Source organism: Pollicipes pollicipes, unplaced genomic scaffold (genome assembly GCF_011947565.3).
Source record: "Pollicipes pollicipes isolate AB1234 unplaced genomic scaffold, Ppol_2.1 Scaffold_4002;HRSCAF=4701_pilon_pilon_pilon, whole genome shotgun sequence".
NCBI lineage: Eukaryota > Metazoa > Arthropoda > Thecostraca > Pollicipedomorpha > Pollicipedidae > Pollicipes > Pollicipes pollicipes.
The window spans coordinates 8193490-8203887 of record NW_023596420.1 but is presented as its reverse complement, the minus strand read 5'-3'; the positions used below and the strand labels follow the sequence as shown (position 1 = coordinate 8203887).

Below are 10398 nucleotides of genomic sequence, written 5' to 3'. Positions count from 1 at the left end.
GTTCGCCGCCGGAAACCCGGGCCGGCTGCTCGCTCCCGGCGGAGCCGACGAGAGTTGCAGGCCAATCTTGACTGGCTTCATTTCGCCTGGTTTATGAGCCGACAGTGGAGGACCTCCGCGTCATCAATCGATTAATCTCTCTCTATCTCGTCTCTCTCTCTCTCTCTCTCTCTCTCTCTCTCCTCTCTCTCTCTCTCTCTCTCTCGTTCTTGTATCTGCTATGTCTCTGTCTCTGTCTCTGTCTCTGTCTCTGTCTCGTCTCTGTCTTGTATATGTCTTCTGTACTCTAGTCTCTGTCTCTGTCTGTCTCTGTCTCTGTCTATGTCTCTGTCTCTGGTCTCTGTCCTGTCTCTGTCTCTGTCTCTGTCTCTGTCTCTGTCTCTGTCTATTGTCATGTCTCTGTCTCATTGGTCTTGTCTCTGGCTCTGTCTCTGTCTATGTCTCTGTCTCTGTCTCTGCTTGTCTGTCTCTGTCTCTGCCTTCTGTCTCGGTCTCTGTCGCTGTCTCTGTCTCTCTCTGTCTCTGTGGTCTCTCTGTCTCTGTCTCTGTCTCTCTGGTCTCTGTCCTGTATCTGTATCTGTCTCTGTCTCTGTCTCTGTCTCTGTCTGTCTCTGTCGTCTGTCTCTGTCTCTGTCTCGTTCTGTCTATGTCTATGTCTCTGTCTCTTGTCTCTGTAGGTCTGTATCGTCTCTGTCTATGTCTCTGTCTAGGTGTCTATGTCTCTGTCTGTATATGTCTATGTCTCGTCTCTGTCTCTGTCTCTTCTTGTCTCTGTATCTGTTCGTCTCTGTCTCTGTTCTGTCTTGGTCTGTCTTTCTCTGTCTCTGTCTTGTCTCGTCTCTGTCTCTGTATCTTGTCTCTGTTCTGTCTTGTCTGTCTCTGTCTCTGTCTCTGTCTCTGTCTCTGTCTCTGTTCTGTATCTGTCTATGTCTCTGTTCTGTCTCGTCTCTGTCTTGTCTCTGTCTGTCTCTGTTCTCTGTCTCTGTCTCTGTCTCTGTCTCTGTCTATGTCTATGTCTTCTGTCTATGTCTCTGTCTCTGTCTATGTCTCTGTCTCTGTCTCGTCTCTGTCTCTGTATCTGTCTCTATGTCTCTTGTATCTGTACTCTGTCTCTGTCTCTGTCTCTGTAGTCTCTGCTCTGTCTCTGTCTCTGTCTATGCTCTGTCTCTGTCACGGCTCTGTCTCTGTCTCTGTCTCTGTCTCGTCTCTGTCTCTGTCTCTGTATCTGTCTCTGTCTATGTCTCGTATCTGTTCTCCTTTATCTGTCTTTCTGTCTCTGTCTCTGTCTTGTCTCTGTCTTGTCTCTGTCTCTGTCTAGTCTCTGTCTCTGTCTCTGTCTCTGTCTCTGTCTCTTTGTCTATGTATCTGTCTATGTATGTCTATGTCTCCGAGTCACTCTGTCTCTGCTCTGTCTCTGGCTCTGTATCTGTCTATGTCTCTGTCTTGTCTCTGTCTTGTTCTTCTCTGTCTCTGTCTCTGTCTCTTCTCTCTCTGTCTCTGTCTCTTCTCTCTCTCTCTCTTCTCTCTCTCTCTCTCTCTCTTCTCTCTCTCTCCTCTCTCTCTTCTCTCTTCTCCTTTCTTCTTCCCTTATTTACTGCTCTTTTCTCTTCTCATTCATCTACTCCTTCTTTCTTTTTCTCTATCCAATCTCTCTCTCTTCTCTTTCTCTATTCTCTATCCTGTCCTCTATCTCTCTTCTCTCTCTCTATCTTGATCTCTCTCTTCTCTCTCTCTCTCTCTCTCTCTCTCTCTCTCCTCTCTCTCTCTCTCTCTTTCTTCTCTCTACTCTCTCTCTCTCCTTCGGCCCTTGTCTTGGTCTTGGTCTTGGTCTTGGTCTTGGTTCTATCGTTGGGAGAGAGGCGTCGTGTGAGCGGCTCTGGGTTCACGCCAGCGTGGCTGTGCAGCGTGATCCGTTGGAGAGGACTCGCTGTCCGTTGGAGAGGACTCTTGACAGTCGCAGTGTCGGCCTCGCAGTCTTCAGTCGTGTCAGCTGTCTGGCTGTGTTTTGCGCTTGGTCCGATTCGCCGTGACCCCGTCCGCACGGGTTTCCGTGGGTTGGACATGTGTGCGTGACGTGCGTGTAGTGCACCACCGCGCCCAGACTGGTCGTCTCCCTCCTTTACGTGATCGGTGTTTGCGGTGACTGAAACCAGCGCTTCCCTTTCTCTCATGCGTATTTGGGACGGCTGCCTTTATTGGCTCGAATGTGCTTGCGCCCACCGTGTTTGGCGCTCCGCACCTCGCCAGGATAGAAATTTGGCCAGTACGGAGTGTAAAACTAAGTAGAAACTATCGTGGTATTCGAGCAGATGTGGAAGTCGTAAAGCTTTCTTAAAAAGACCGTGGTAAGTAAAATTACCCAGTAAGCAATCATGAACACATCTGGTTCACCAAGCCCTTGCAACAAAGGATTCAGGCGTGCCCAACGGTCACAAAAGATTACACGTCCACACTCGTATTGCTGACCTGAAAGGTGGCAACCTAACGGGTCTTTTGATGTTAGTTACTGTGCGTTGGTGTTGTTAGTTTTGTGCGGTGGTCTTGGTTTTGGTTGTGTCTCGTTTGGACTCCCTCCTGATCTGATCCACGTGCGCCGCTGACCCGCCGCGCGCGCTCCTGTCCTCCGCAGGTGACCCGGGAGCAGTACGAGATCTACTGCGAGATGGGCAGCACGTTCGAGCTGTGCAAGATCTGCGCCGAGAACGACAAGGACATCAAGATCGAGCCGTGCGGCCACCTGCTCTGCACGCCCTGCCTCAGCTCCTGGCAGGTGCGTCGGCAGCGCACGTCGCTCCCGCGGGGTCCGGCCGCGCATTCGGCCGCCGAGCGGCCGTTCTATTGGTGGGAAGACGAAGGGAGGTGTCTGAATGCCGTGTGAAGGGACGGATACGAGACGGATGAGTCGGTGCTGTGATCGTTCGTCGTACTTTGTTTTAGTTGAGTTGTGAAAGGAAATGAATTGTCTAAACTTTTTGAAATGTCGTCGGATGGCTGCGCCGTCATAGATAGGATTAGCTATATTCGGTGCTGTATATCTTTCAACTGGGTTAACGTCCGGTCACAGATGATTTCCGTTGGGAATGATGGGCTAGCCAACCATGCATCGAAAGCTTTAATCCCGCGCGAGACAAGACCTCTTCCGCTCCAATGTTGTCCTGTCCTGGTTTTGTCTTCTTAACATATTTCATAGTCGGCGTCAGGGGATCTTGGGGGTGAATTGTCGCCTCACAGCGTCCCGCGCCGTACACCAGTACAGTGTGAATGGACAACAAGGGTGGCACGTAGGACTGCCCGGGTGCCTGGATACATTGCGGCTAAGCTTCTTCACCCCCGCACTAAACGACATGGGCAGACGTCGTGGTCCGTCGTGCGCTGGCAGTATTGTCACGGCCTGTCAGCGGAACTGACCCCGATGATCCGCGTCCCGCCTCGTCCCTCGTGCGAGGGCAGGCTGCCCCTCGTGCTGGCGGCGGGGAGGGGCCCCACCCCCACCGCGGTGCCGGTGTCGGCTGCCGTGTGTCGCCGCCGCCGCCGGGCACGGCCGTGTTTCCGGCTTCTCTCCGCTGGCGGCGGGCGGCTGCGACCCTGATCGATGTTTACCCGTCGCCTAGCAACGCCGTGCGTCACGGCTGCCTGCGGGCAAGGTCGCGCGACCCGTGACCTCTAGCGGGGCTGGGGCGGCGGGCCGCTGTGCTCTGGTGAAATCTGAGGGTGGGTTGTTGGACTGTTACGTCGCGGCGGACGGGGCAGGCAGGGTTAGGAGTGCTTAGATAACCCGGGAGGGGGTGGGTGGTAGGGGGAGGGGGAGTGGACTGGCGTGGGTGGAAGCTTCCGGTGCCCTGCGTTATGAGCAAGAGCAAGTTATTACAGGGGCGGGAGGCGGCAACTGATGTGTGCCTCGGTACCCGACCGTGGTGCCGTGGTATATATGTGTTTGTTCGGCTCCAGCAGCGGGCTCATCACTTCATCGGCCGCGTGACATTTTGACCCGGATTTCAGAGAGAGACGTATTTCACTCGTCAGATCGGAACAAGTGGCGGTATAAGGCTCCACGTTGTGTGGCTATACCAGTGAAATGCGTTGGTGCGCAACCTGTCGATTAAGCTTTACAAGCAGACAAAGCCGAGGCTTGGAAAATTCCTTTCAGAAACGGTGCGTAACTAGGCCCGTCTGTCCCCTCCGAATGAAGCCGACACGCCATTTTCAAGCGCGGTGCCCAGCAGGCCACGGGACGTCGTGATTTGTTAGAGACGCGGCTGTGGACGTGTCGCTCGAGCGCCACGCTGCCGTAACGTGTGCGGGGGGAAGTGGCAGCGGGCACCCCGGGGAACTGACCGCGAGCCGGTGAATGGCGGTGTGCGCCGCTGGCATCGATTTCAGCCCCCGGGCCGCCTAAGTGCTTCGGGCAGGGGGCCCGTCGGCTAAACCACTTTAGCTTCGTCGTTTAAAAGATCTCCCAGCACGCCTGGAGCGTGCCTTCGCCCGTGCTCAGGGTCGCGGTGGTATCGCTGAATTCTCGCGGGCGTTTTCTTCGCTGAACTATTTCGGCAGAGGTGAGCCGGCGCCGCCGTCTAGGTCGTGCTCGGACGGTTACGGCCGAAGTCGCTGTGTAAATTGGCTTATCACAGAGCTGTTCCGTGCAGCAGGAACCCGTACTTGTGTGACGTCTTAGCTGTAATAGGCCTGGTCGTGTCAACTCCTGTCGTGTTGACGCTCGTGTTCGCCACTGCATGGCGTTGGGGGGGGGGGGGGGTTCGCTTCCGGCAGCGACTTGGCCAGCGTGTGTTAACGATCCCGTGGGAACCGATTCGACTGATCGCGTAGAGCAGGCTTCGGCTTCGGTTGTGCCTGAGGATGTAAACATGGAGCACGCAAACACCTTTGGTGTCTGCGTGGTGCATTTTTTAAGTTCTTCGATTTTCGACCCGGCGGTATATTTCAGCAGTGTCATGTGTATGTTGGCAATGTTTTGGTTTGCATTCGCTGGCGGACAGCGGAGGCGGCTCGCATGGGACCGTCGTCACGGCCGTCGTGTCGTGATCCCCTGGTTGCTGTTTCATCAGAATTGTTTGATTATATTTTGCCGCCGCATGTCACTGCTTTGCTTATTAGGGTCGTCGTTGGACCATGTCAACTTGGTCCAACTGTGCCGAGCAGTGTGGCAGGCCGAGCGGCGACCGTCTCTCCGTGTCTGACGCCGCGCTCTGTCGCTCCGTGGCGCCTCCGCAGGACTCGGACGGCCAGGGCTGCCCGTCTGTCGTGCCGAGATCCGCGGCACCGAGCAGATCGTGGTGGACGCGTTCGAGCCGGGCCGGCCGGGGCCGCGCGTGCGCTGCGTGCGCCGCGAGTACCCGCCTCCGCGACCGCCGCCTCCGCCGCCGCTGCCGCCCAGCATCCACAGTCCGGCTGAGGTACGCGTGCGGGTGGCGCCGCCCGCCGTCGGCGGGGCGAAATTGAAGTTCCCCTCGTGGCCGCAGCATGTGTGGCGGCGCACTGGCCGGGCGGTGCGGGAGGACCGAAGCGAGTGGCAGTCTGCTGCTGCTGCAGCTGCATGGGGCCTCGGTGCTGCTGTTACCAGACGCGTGCAGTGGGACCAGACCAGTGGGACAGCAGGACATGGGACCGGGGGCTGAAGGTTCGCGTCGACACGTTGCTAGTGCCGCCGGCCGAGCCTTGGCTGCCCCTCGCCGTCGCCGCTGCTTTGTTTGGCCCGCTCCGGACGGTAGAACCTTGGCGCAGACTTGCATGAGTTAGCAGACGTGTCTGATGTTGCCGCGATCGCATCTCCGTCGCATCAATACCGCCTGGGTGCCGGCTGACGGCGGGTCGTTTGACGGCCGTGCGGGCCGTTGGCGGTGTGCCGGTGACTGTGGACCACTCCCGCGTGGTCTGCTGCTCAGTCGGCCTGCTCCTCTCCCAGCCGCCGCACGTGGGCGACCGCTGCCCAGATAACGCTTCGTAAAATCGCCCGGTCGCCTGTGCCAATGAACGTGTGTTGCCCCGTGCAGAGTCATGCCGGGGTCGCTGGTGCATCCCGCCCGTGATACGGCGAGCCCGTGTGCGTAGCTGGCACCCATGCTGTAGCTAGTGCGAGCGCGGAGGGCAGCCCGGCTGTTGTGTAGGCGCGCGTGTCCGGCGCTGTCGCCTGCGTAGAGCACGCCCCCGATCGTGTGTCGCTTTCCGGGCAGCCGGGTGCCCGCTAGCCCGCCTGTGCCTGCTGCCCCGGCACCGGCGCCGGCGCTGGCGCCGCTAACCCTGGCCAGCGCCGGCCGACGACGGCCCCGCCGGCGGCCGGCCGACCGCCCGCATGGCAGGTGGGTACCGCGCCGCTGCCGCGCGCATGCGCTGGCCGGCTGGTCTGGTGCCCAGGCCCCTCCTCGCTCGGTGTCACCCGCATCGACAGAGGCTTTCGTTCCCCGGCTCGCGCCTGGGATCTTCGGGCCCGTGTTCTGTTTCTCTTTTCGCTCGTGATCCCCCTTTCCTCATTGTCTCCATTTTCCCGATTCATTTTCTTTTTTCCCTTTTCCCGTTAGTCGCTTCTCTCTTTGGCTGTCTTTGTCTTCCTTGTTTACCCCCTCATTTCGCTTGACCATCACTGTTCGCCCCCCCCCCCCTCGTCCGCATTCCCTCGCCCCCTTTATTTTGTGCCTGTCTGTATTCCTCTGGGCCTCTGTCCTCTGTCTTCCCACTCGCTTTCCTAACCTTACGTTCACTAACCCATGTGCTCCATAGCCGGGGGATAACGCCGCTGTGTGAATGCCATTAACCTAATAACCAGACGAGAACGCACTCGGTCATTGCCAGCTGACTGTACGGAACCGACGCAGTCCGTCTCAGCGCTGTGACGTAACGCCGGTCGCAGCCGGACGAGCGTATGTGTGTGGGTGTGTGGGTGTGTATGGTGGGCGGGGGCCGGGTGACGGCGCGGCTGTCCGCTGAGCGCGCCCTCCTGCCCAGAGCGACGACGAGCCCTCGGTGCCACTGTACCCGTTCCTGGAGGCGCGCTCCTCCCGGCTGGCCGACGTGGGCCGGCTGCCGGCGCCGCCGCTGCCGCCGCGGCCCGGCCTCGTCCGCTCGCGCAGGTCAGTGGCGCCGCGTGGGCTGCAGCCCGGCCCGGCCCGCGCCGACGCCACACCCGGTTACGGATCTTGCAGGGCCGGGAGTGGGGCCGGTAGCAGAAGCGGCAGGTGTTTCACGTTTGGTAGTACAAGTGCGATGTGTGGAGGGTATCACTGGTGTCTTATCTCGGGCTGTTTGGCTTCATTACGTGTATCCTTAGCACCTACTTTTTTGTTTGCCTGTTTTGATTTTATTTGAGCTTTTTAGCGACCAGTCAGTCAGCCTCTAGCGTTCACGCTGCGTCTCGTAGCCCGTTGATAAGGCCGGGTTCTATCCATTTCCCACAGTCTGACCCCGGCTACCGTCTCAGCCGTTTCGTGGCCTCTGACCAGCGGCAGTCGTTGCCCCGGACGAGACCGACGCTGTGATCTCCAAACGTTCCCTGTCGTTCGCACCCACGGCGCGGTCTCTGTCACGCGGACCCGGCTCGCGCCGACCGTGCGGTGACTGACATGGTCCCGCTCTGCCCCAGCTCGCACCAGCTGTCCTCCGTCGAGGCGCAGCAGATGACGCGAGTGGACTCGGACTCCGGCGAGGCACCGGCCAGGCTGCATCCAGGTGAGGGCACGGATATCACTGACTCGCGGGAGCACGCGTTACGCTCACGGGTGAGCACAACCCGCATGTGGGGACACGTTACTGCCGACCCAGGCTGCCCGTGCCAGGTCCGCTGTCGGCCGAGATTGATCGAGGCTGTGGTGTTAATGATACTTAAATCTGATATATGTGCCCGCTTTTGATCAGACTGGTCTGCTTTAAAGGTGTTCTGGCTTTTTGATTCCCTATATTTTTTTCAGCGAGTCATCATTTCTGCTGGATTTACGTACTGTGTACGGTTGATCATGCTACGAATGGGCTATTTCATGCTGCATTGGGATTTCGTCTGGCAGATTTTGCTGCTGCTACCCAGGCCTAGGAAGAATACTTAAAAGCGTTCTTGTCGGCAATAAGCAGACTTGACCGATACTGTAATCGGTCGGTATTTTCAGCCACGTCGGAAGGCGTTGTCGTAAATCAATGATGTAGGAGCGCTTCCATGAGCGCGTGGGAGTAACCAACGATCGGGGAGGGCAGATCAGTGCCGTGGAGGACGGCGCTGTTGCCACGGTTAGACCACCGCTGCGGATAAGCGGAGCGCTGAGGCTCTATAAGGGGTGTTTGGCGTGGGACACAGCCGTGAGGATGTGACCAATGGGGGAAGGGACATGGGTTAAACCTTGCTGAACCAGCACCCCCTGTATCCGACCCGAGACCACACAGTGCATACTGTACGCAGCCCGATATCTTGACGCACGCGCGAGGCCATTTTGGCGGGTGGCAGGTAGACACTGTGAGCAAAATATGACCCTTGCCTGCTAGTCTCCCAGCAATAAGTGACCGGGGAGGGCTGCGACGATCCAGCAACAGACGGCGCTCATCTGACTGGCAGGCTTTGGTCGGGGCGCTCTGACGGAGAGAGACCGGGCGTTCGCCTCCACGTCTTCACTGCTGGCGCCTCAGGATCCATGCCTGCCCCCTCGAGCGCCCCTGAAGCCGAACCCGCCCTTCCACCTCACCCCGGAGCCGTGTCTGCCTCCCAGGCCCAGCTCAAACATCTTCCCTATCAGCAGGTCCACGCCAGAGTCCAGCCCGCCCCCCAGACCCGCAGCGGATTCCGGTTCGCCCTCCAGGACTGCTCCGGATCCCTGCCGAACCACGGCGGAGCCTGGCCGCTCTCCGCGGCTCGCCGGAGAGCCCCTGCCATCCTCTTGGCCGACTCCAGAGCCCAGCCCCGCTCACAGGCTTACCCCAGAGCCGGGCCTCCTGCCCAGGGCCTCCCCGGAGGCCAGTCCACCGCCGAGGCCCTCCGCCGACCCGCCGCCGACCTGCCGACCTGCCCTCGTGCCCAGCCCGTCCCCAAGACCCGCTCCGGAGCCGAGTCAGCTGTGCCGCTCGTCCTCGGACCCGCTGCGCGGCGCGCGGTCGGTCGCCGACGCCCCGCGGCCGCCGGCGGAGGCGCGCGCGCCGCCCGAGCCGGCCCGGCCGCCGCCGGCCGCCAGCCCGGCGCCGCGCACGCCGGTGCCGGCGCCGCGGGTCTGTCGTCCCGAGACGGCATCGGAGCGGCACGCGCGCGCGCTGGCGCCGCCGCCGGAGCGCGACGCGCCCGAGCCGCCCTGGCAGCCGGCGCACGACTACCAGAACGCGCTCGTCGGCAGCAGAGGGCGTGAGTGTGTGTATCTTTTTTGGGGGGGAGGGTGGGGGGCGACAGGTGGGTCGTAATTTCGCGTTCCATCTGCCGCTATCCTGCTAGCGTGCACGCACTCATGGGTGGTTCGTCGAGCGTGCCAATATCGGCACAGTTGCGTCATCACGTGTATGGCCTGGCTCCGCGCCGCGGCGCGCCTGGCGGGGCCGGGGTGTGGGACAGTGGCGGAGCCGCCGGCGGGCCTGTTCTGACTGGGCGGTGGCGGCGCTCTGTTGCAGCCAGCCCGTGCCCGATGACTGTCGAGGCTCCACACGAGCACCACAAACCGCCGCCGCCGCCGCCGTCACCGCCGCCGCCCTCGCTCGCGGGTCCCGGGTAAGTGGTGCCGCCGCGTCGGGTGTTGGCGTTGACATGAAAGAGCATACGGACCACTTGAAGGTTGGCCACGTTATGGCTGGCTTTTGCAAAATCCTTAGCTGCTTCGGTGGCTTACAAGACAGTTCTTTGGACATCCTGTAGATGGCGTCATGTGAAAGTGTCACTTGCTGCACATCTCGGACAAGTAGATCCAGGTCAGCATCTTAAGCGCGATCAGTCAGTGGAGAAACGAAACCTCAGAGCGTCCGCGGCCGTGGTCCTATTCCAAACCGCAGTCTGCCCGGCCGTGAACCCGCCGGTAGAGCGGCGCATTTCGCTCTTGCCGCCCGCACGCAGCGGGCCGGGCGTAACGGTCGCCTCCGGGGTCGGCAGCAAGGAGGGCGGCGTGATATCGTATGAGAATCTGCGGCTGAGTCACCTGGCCAAGCTGTGCGCCGAGGGCTACTCGCAGCGGGCCGTGTTGCGGGCGCTCACCATCTCGCAGAACGACATCCAGATCGCCAGGAGCATCCTCAACGAGTACGTCAACCGCGCCTGGTGAAGGGCCGGCCTGGAGGGCGGCGCAGAGGGCGGGCGCGGCGCGGCGCGTGAGGCAGCGCGCGCGTGTCCGTCTCTGCGCGCGTGTGTGTGTGTGTGTGTGTGTGTTTGTGTGTGTATGTGACGGCGGAGGCTATTGCGGTGTGAGCGCATGGCTGTATTGGTATCAGAGAGGAGTG

General features: G+C 60.1%; 2 long non-coding RNA genes across 2 annotated transcripts; both read left to right on the top strand.

Annotated features, from left to right (window-relative positions):
• Window positions 1-7044: 7044 nt before the first annotated feature.
• LOC119093933 (uncharacterized) lies at window positions 7045-9078 on the top strand. The gene is made up of 3 exons (XR_005093721.1): window positions 7045-7082; window positions 7592-7677; window positions 8549-9078. It is a non-coding gene; the product is annotated as an uncharacterized LOC119093933 (long non-coding RNA).
• Window positions 9079-9248: 170 nt separating this feature from the next.
• Window positions 9249-10083, top strand: LOC119093779 (uncharacterized). The gene is made up of 3 exons (XR_005093678.1): window positions 9249-9322; window positions 9583-9679; window positions 10055-10083. It is a non-coding gene; the product is annotated as an uncharacterized LOC119093779 (long non-coding RNA).
• The last annotated feature ends 315 nt before the right edge of the window (window positions 10084-10398 follow it).